This window comes from Rhagoletis zephyria, unplaced genomic scaffold, assembly GCF_001687245.7.
Source record: "Rhagoletis zephyria isolate East Lansing unplaced genomic scaffold, Rhagoletis_zephyria_1.1 Rzeph_scaffold_00640, whole genome shotgun sequence".
Taxonomy (NCBI): Eukaryota; Metazoa; Arthropoda; class Insecta; order Diptera; family Tephritidae; genus Rhagoletis; species Rhagoletis zephyria.
Window position 1 is genome coordinate 207,490 of NW_016157724.1, and position 6,966 is coordinate 214,455.

Sequence of the window (6,966 nt, forward strand, 5' to 3'; positions counted from 1 at the left end):
AGAGAGAGAGAGAGTTTTGTAAAGTGTTGTAATTGCTTTTACAAGTATTGTTAATTGTTGTTATTCCCTAAACAAGTGTTGTAAAGTGTTTGGTTGAACAATAAAGTTAATTGTACTGTAGCTTGGTTATCTTAAGCGTTTATTTAACAATCCAGCGATACGAGCCGGAAGGATTTTTGTAAATCCGTCAAGTATTCACGGACAATCGTAATAATTGGTGTCGGAATTGAGATTTTTAAATAAATCCCATTGGAGGAAGTTCTGAAAATGACAAAAATTCAAGACCTAAAGATTGAGGAACTCAAACAAGAGTTGGAAAAGTGAAATTTAGCAACCTCTGGAAGAAAAGTGGAGTTTCTATCATGGCTGCGAGAGGCTATGGAAGCGGTATCGAGGTTGACAAATACGACTTCCATCGCCAGGACGACGCGACATCCACGAAGGAGAACAGAAGGTAGAGGCTGCTTGTTTGTTGAAGGATGTGCAGCAGACATCTACGAAGGTTGAATAAAAGAGGTAGGCTCCCGCTGTTGATATGAACATGTTATTAGCTGCAATACCTTCGCTGAAGGAATCGCAGGATACACGCATGTTGGAGATGTCATTACATATGCAGACACAGCTGGAAGCACATAGGTCGCAGTTGTCGTCAGATATTTCGTCACAGCTAGAAGCACAGAAGACACACGTATCGCAGTTGCTGGAAGTGCAGGATGCGAAGATTACACAACTGCAGGAGAATCTAGGTCTAGAGATAACGAACAAATCAAGGTTAAACAGGATAACCTCGAGGCTAAGGTAAAAGAATTGGAAGGTCGTCTCCGTGATTTGTAGTTGAATCGTCCAGCTGCTTCGACAACCTCTCCAAAGGCAAAGGCTCTATCCTTTGGCGGCACGATTCCTTTCCAGGTCTTTAAGCTACAGTTCGAGAAGACCATTAGAGAATGGAGGATAAATTCGCTGTGCTTTTTGTTGAGTTGGAGAATCGCTACTAAGAAGTCTCTACAGGGATTCGCCTCCGAGATTGAGAGATTGGTTCATTTGGCCGAATCTGGTGAGCACCTGGAAAAGGTGAAAATCCAAAAGTTCATCAGCGAAATGCAGAACATGTATACCAAGCGATAGACGTATGCGAATCCAAAGCCAACGTTTGCTGAAACCGTCTCGTATGCTTAGACACGTGAAACGGCAGCACTCCTCAGTAGACCAGCTTATAAAGCCCATCGAGTGGAAGTGGAAGCACCGGACGACGGAAATGAATTGGTGAGGAAGATAGTTTAACTGCTGGGCGCAAAAAAATGACTCTGGCAAATGTTTTAATTGTAGAGCAAAGTTGAGGACAGCAACTGGTGAGGACACCCAAGTCGTAGGAGAAGTAACATGCAAAGTCAAAATAAGGAATGTGACGGTGCTACACAAGTTCCTAGTCGCAGAGATTGTGGATGAAGTCATTATGGGAGTAGACTTCATATTTGATCAAGGTATGCAGATCGGCATAAAGAACAGTATCATGACGAATAACAACATGGAAGTGCCACTCAGCTTTGGGTAGCAACAAGCGAGCGAACCTACAGGAAAGCGGACAGATTCCACCGAAGTCTGCTAAGGAACTTCTCCGCAGATACTCCAACATATTCGACAAGGACGGTAACAATCCAGGGAGGACTAACGTTGTGAAACATCGCATTCATACTGGTGATGCAAGGCCAATCCGTCAAGCTCCTTGGAGTGTTCCACTTGACAAACGTGAAGCTGTATGCCAGAACATAAAAGAAATGAGCGAGAGTGGTGTGATTGAACCATCAGCGAGTCCATGGAGTTCGCCGGTAGTAGTTGTGAAGAAGAAAGATGGTCAAATGCGGTTCTGCGTGTGCTACCGGAAACTAAACGATGTAACGAAGTAGGACAGCTATTGCCTTGCCAGAATCGATGATACTCGTTGACTGGCACGAAAAGGTTCTCAATACTCGACCTTAAGAGAGGTTATTGGCAGGTGTAGGTAAGTGACGAGAACAAGGAGAAGATAGCCTTCAACGTTGGACATGGTCTTTGGTAATTCACGGTGATGCCCTTTGGATTATGGAACGCTCCTGACACTTTTGAAAGGCTTATGGACCATGTGCTTAGGGACTGCATTGGAAAACTTGTTTGGTGTATCTAGACGACATTATAGTATTGGGTAAACGCTTTGAGGAACACCTAAATAATTTGTAAAAAGTTTTCCAGAGGATAGCTGGCGCTGGTCTGAAGCTATAGGGCTAACTATAATATGAATAAGCTGCCGTAACTGACTGTCATAAAATGTACGATAAGTCTGTCAAATGCATAAGCAACGTAGTGTAAACTTTTAGGTGGCTATATTTTACTTACATGTGTTCAGTGTTGCCACATTTAATTAGATAGAACAGTAGCCACTATCAAGCAGTTTGTTGTAGATCACACAATTATAGTAACCTAGGAATGCCGAAGAACTGTTCGCCTTCGAAACTTTCAGGATAACCTGGTGTTTCTGTAAAAGGAAACTCTTGCGGCCCACTTCCTAATGTGGAACCAGAACTTCTTTTGACCTATGTTAAATGTTGGACTGAATCGAAAGTTTACCAAGTTGAAAAATAAGTTACCAAATTACCAAATATGATAAATAAAGAAAAAAATTACCAATTTCGGTAAAAAAAATTACCAATGCGGCAACACTGCATGCGTTACATATGCACATACACACGTACGAGTACAAACAGCTGATTCCGTACGGAAGGTGCGACCAGTATCGCTCTTTCCTTAAGCAAATGACGTTTGAACTTAGGAAAAAGTGGATCCAGTTCTGCCGGCAAAGCAAGGATTTCCAATTTAAAACTTGCTATATTTGCATGCATCACTTTGCAAGTGAAGATTTTGAAAATAGTCTGCAGTTTGAAGTGGGTAGGATGTTTATTTATTTCGTTTATTGTGTTTATATTAATGAAAGTGTTTAAAACATTTCTAAGGTTATGCAAAAAGAAGATTGTTGAAACGAGGCCCCGTGCCATCAATTTACAAGCCCGGTGATGAAAACCCGGAGCGTTCGCAAAGAGTTCATCGTCGTCAAAATACGTCGTTAATATTGGGTTTCATTGGAACGATATCCTTATTTGATGCTGTGGGCAGGCGTCACAGTTTCAGGTAAAATTTCTTGCTTATGCCTTGGCAGTTTAATTTTATGTTGGCACCGTTTGCATTGTATTTCCTGAAATAAGTACGCATTGGAAGTTAGTAAAAAGTAATGTATTGTCGCAGATGCTACTTACCATGCTATGAGCACGCCCTTGCTCAACGAATTGGCCCTTTTACGCTGTTTCCTGGTTAGCGCTCTTCGATTCTCTGTAGTCTTTCTGGCATCGTATAGCTTCTATATTTGTTTCCAAGCCTTGGAGCTATGCACTATTTGCTGTGGCTTCAATTTCATTTGGAAATCTTACTCGTTCCATTTGCCAGCGCAACGGCGGCCACAGAATGCAATTTTTATTTGAACGCCCTACTCACTACCTGAAATAAAATAACAATATAAATAATGTAAAAGAAACACAAAATAAATTTACCGTCTTCTCGATTCAATAAATTGCCACCAGATTGTTTTATTTTAGTCTTTCAACTAAATTTTATGCTATATTTACTTTTTTTCGTCGAAATTGTATGCGATTTGACAGATCGCCAACAACAACTTTTATATTATGACGTAGATGCGCAGAACGAAAAATTTTTGCACCCCTATCGGCGCAATCTTTGTATTCTATCATTCTTGCTTATACCCTGATACTTTTAGGGCCGTTTGCACCATGTCTAGTTAATTCTAACTCCCAGTTAAACATCTTTATCGACGTTATCGACACCCATCATATAACATGTGATCGATAAAGCAGTTAACGTGCTTAACTGAAGGATCTACCTCCAGTTAGCGTTAACTAGACATGGTGCAAACGGCCCTTAGAGTATCGATACCATGAGCTCGATGCCAGAATGAGTACTCAGTATCGATACCAAAGTCTGAAATTTCGAACATTCGATATACGAGATTAACCACTCTTTTCTAAGCTGTATAACGATAAATTGCAAATATATCAGAAGGTTATCCACAGAGAAAAAAAAATTTACTTGATTTTCGGAGTCACTGAGCGATTCCATATAGGTATTGGATAGTGGCGTCGGGTGAACAACAAAAAATGTGATCCAGTGTTATCGAAGATATTGCTTCTATTGAAGCTGATTTCGACATTTTGCTTTAAGATTTAGTATCGAAAATTGAATGGTAAGCTGATAGCACACCTTGTGGTATGTTATAATAGTTCATTCAATATATTTTTAACACTTTTTCAAAACTTACAAATGCAAACTCGAAAAGGTCAAAACCAAAAGAAAATAAAAAAATTTCCCGCTGTTTTTTTTCATAGCTATATATTTTTAGTATTCATCACAAAATTGTACTAAAAAGATTTGCGTAGTAGTAAAGTATATTATGCAAGAAATTGTATAAAAAAATTCAATTGTACAAAAAATGCCAACACCGTTTCGTCTGCCTTGACGCTTTCATTAAAAAATTACAAGCCGTGCACCATGAACGAAAGACACAAGATCACGTAAGAACAAGAGAGTGAAAAAAGTCGATTTTTTTTTAGCGGGTTCTACGCCATCTTGTTTCACTGGAAAACGAGCGAAAAGTAAACAAAGCAAAGAAAACAACGAAAACCAAAATTAGCCAAAATTATTGTCAGCCACTTTAAGCACACAATTTAGGTAAAATGATGCAATAAAATGCTTGAAAATGTGTTGTCATGTTGAATTAACTCTTCTTTACTTAAATAAAAGTGTAAAATAGTGGTGCTTGTGATGTAAACAAACGCTCAGCTGACGAACCCGCTTTCGCAAACTTTTTTCTCAAAACCAGTTACAAATACAACGTCGCGTTCTTACGTGATCTTGTATTTTTGGTTCATGGCCGTGCACGATAGGGTTGTGGAACGAAACTGCAAATATTGCCACACATCACAAGCCCTTTATTCGAGTGTCTATGATATACGCTCACAGTTTGAATTTTGCTCGAGTTTTTAACCGACTTTAAAAAAGGAGGAGGTTATCAGTTCGTCGGAATTTTTATTTTTATTTTATTATTATTATTTTTATGTATGTTACCGCATAACTTTGGACCACGTCAACCGATTTCGATAATTCTTTCTGCATCGTAGTGTCGATAATTCTTTCTGCAAGGTAGTGTCTCATACTAATCTGGTTTAGATCCGATCATTGAATCATAAAATATATATATATTTTATGATTCAATGATCGGATCTAAACCAGATATATATATATATAGCAGCGGTATATATATATATATATTTTATGATTCAATGATCGGATCTAAACCAGATTAGTATGAGACTATATATATATATATATTTATATGATAATTGAAGTCGGTTTTGTTTTTTGCTTAAAAATTACGTGTTCTACAGGTTGTTCCACACAAACCTATTATGTTTACGGCCACGATCGGGTGCTCGCCCCTAGATGACAAAGATGTACAAGTAATTTTGGATGTAATATTAAATAAAATGTTGAAATTCATAGATTTATTGATAATATTCATACTTCTTACTATTGCTATAATTATTGCCCAAGAAAACATAGCTAGAGTTGCGACAGAGTTGCATTGGCTTCAATTTATCAAGTTTATTAAGTGAAATCGCTGGAGATATTTGTCAGAAATGTGTAAACAAGTCTCCATACAAATTTTGACAGTTCATTTATAAGGTTTACACAATTATAAGTTTATACGGTTTACAATGCATTTATAAGGTTTGATGAATACCCTTTTTGATTTTACGTTGTTCGTCGGTAAGTAGACATGTGCACAAAAAGGACAACAAATCTATTAAATACATGTTCAGTTTTATATTAAGCTCTATTAAAAAACTCTATTAGTTCATTGATAAATGTTTACCCGAATCTTCTTATTTTTGCGCACATGTGTATTCTACGAAAACCCAAAATAAAACGCAAAAATCTAAGAACTCCGCCATTCACACGCAGCCGATTGCAAGAACCGAAGAGAAACACGAAAAACTTCACTACACACGCGCAACCGATTGCAAGAGAAACAAAATTCAGCCCTATTCTGCATTTCGATTACGTTCCCGCATTCCGCTCTGCTGGAATCGAACTTAGGTATTCTGCGTTACGATCGAAACGAAAGAAGAAGAGGAAGAGAGAAAACATCTTTCGAAATCAGCTGTTTGCCTAGGAATGTGTGAAATCGAAACAAAACAAAGAAATATTTGCCACCAAACTATAGCAGCATATGAAGTTAAAGTTTGTAAATATTTTAAAATAACTAAATATACCTAGCATCACTGTAATTTAAAAATAAAATTTAAGTGGATACATAATTATAAGAATGAAATCCATAGCCGCGGCGTTATTGCTTGAAGAGAAGAACGAGTCCCAGATTGCTGATGCGGAAGTTAAAAGGCGGAGATTTAGGGACATGTTTGATCATTTTCAGATGAGTGACGAGTCATAAGGAATTCATTTGGAACTGTATTACTAATTGTTTAAAGTTAGTGAAATTATAAACGTTGTTTAAGCACTCCACAACATTTGCATTTACTACAGAGTGGAAGATTTAAACGCAAATGAATCCCATTTTGAAAGCCGTCAAGAGGAGGGGAAGAACAAAGCTTATCTTTCAATAGCAAATCGAATTCGAGACAACATACGCACCTCTTTTTAAAAAGTTAGTAAAAACGAGTGCAATAATAAAAGCATCTTTTTTATGTAACTTAACATTTTATGTATGTATGTATCTATGTGCATACATCTATTAATTTTATATAAAAAGAATAAATTGCATTCAGTCCATTTCGCAGTCTTATTTATAGATAATGTAAACAAAAACGTCTGGACTTCCACTTTGAAAACGTCGCGCAATATCCCTTT

General features: G+C 37.6%; 1 long non-coding RNA gene across 1 annotated transcript; it reads right to left on the reverse strand.

The window, feature by feature from the left end:
• Positions 1-2,804: 2,804 nt before the first annotated feature.
• LOC108360846 (uncharacterized) lies at positions 2,805-3,772 on the reverse strand. The gene is made up of 3 exons (XR_001847196.1): positions 3,576-3,772; positions 3,285-3,522; positions 2,805-3,223 (listed from the first exon to the last, which is right to left on the reverse strand). It is a non-coding gene; the product is annotated as an uncharacterized LOC108360846 (long non-coding RNA).
• Positions 3,773-6,966: the final 3,194 nt, after the last annotated feature.